We start from the raw sequence: 1,091 nt of genomic DNA, 5'->3' as shown, positions 1-1,091 counted from the left end.
TTCTCTATTGGTCCATTCTAGGATCCTTGTTTCTCTATTGGTCCATTCTAGGATCCTAGCCAGCTATTGTTTGTGGATGCAAGCTCAACCCGACCCCAGGGCTAGTTGAGGCTGACTCATCCTTAGTACACAACACCCACTTTAGCCAGTTTGGTGTAGTGGTTAGGAGCACGGACTCTAATCTGGGAGAACTGGGTTTGATTCCCAACTCCTCCACATGCAGCTGCTGGTGTGACCTTGGGTCAGTCACAAGTTCTCTCAGAGCTGTTCTCTCACGAGCAGTTCTTGAGAGAGAGAGAGCTCTCTCAGCCCCTCCTACCTCACAGGGTATCTGTTGTGGGGACAGGAAGGGAGAGGAGATTGTAAGCCGATCTGAGACTCCTTCGGGTAGTGAAGGGTGGGGTTATGAGTCTTTGTGGTTGGAACAGCCAGGGTATAGAAGCCAAGAAACTGCATTAGGACCCTAAAAGGCTCCAGTCCAGAATTTATCTCTGCCACAAATTCCCACAAAATCTCTGCCTACCTTACAGGGCTGTTGTGCAGATTATAATGTAATGTATATGAAGTGTTTTGAATACTGGAAGTCCCTACATAAATATTAAGTATTATTATTTGCCAGAGCTTGGATGGGAGATCAAGTGTGAAGAGATTGAAAAAGTTCTTGTATGAAGATTGCAGATCTTTTCCTCCCTTTTCTAAGCAGCGTTGTGCTTGTTCTTTAAAAAATAAAACTTATTCTGATGAGAACATCCTAAGAGAAGGTTGCTTTACAGATACGCTGATGAAGCAACATGCAAAATGAGTAGGGATCTTTGAGAGCCAGTTTGGTGTAGTGGTTAAGTGCGCGGACTCTAATCTGGGAGAACCGGGTTTGATTCCCCACGCCTCCACTTGCACCTGGCTGGATGACCTTGTGCAAGCCAGAATTCTGGCACAGCTGTTCTTGAAAAAAGAGCAGTTTCTGTCAGAGTTCTCTCAGCCCCACCTACCTCACAGGTGTCTTTTGTGGGGAGGGGAAGGGAAAGGAGTTTGTAAGCCACTCTGAGACACCTTTGGGTAGTGAAGGGCGGGGTATAAATCCAATCTCTTTT

This window comes from Gekko japonicus, unplaced genomic scaffold (genome assembly GCF_001447785.1).
Source record: "Gekko japonicus isolate JY-2015 unplaced genomic scaffold, Gekko_japonicus_V1.1 scaffold1539, whole genome shotgun sequence".
NCBI lineage: Eukaryota > Metazoa > Chordata > Lepidosauria > Squamata > Gekkonidae > Gekko > Gekko japonicus.
This window is presented reverse-complemented; position numbering follows the sequence as displayed.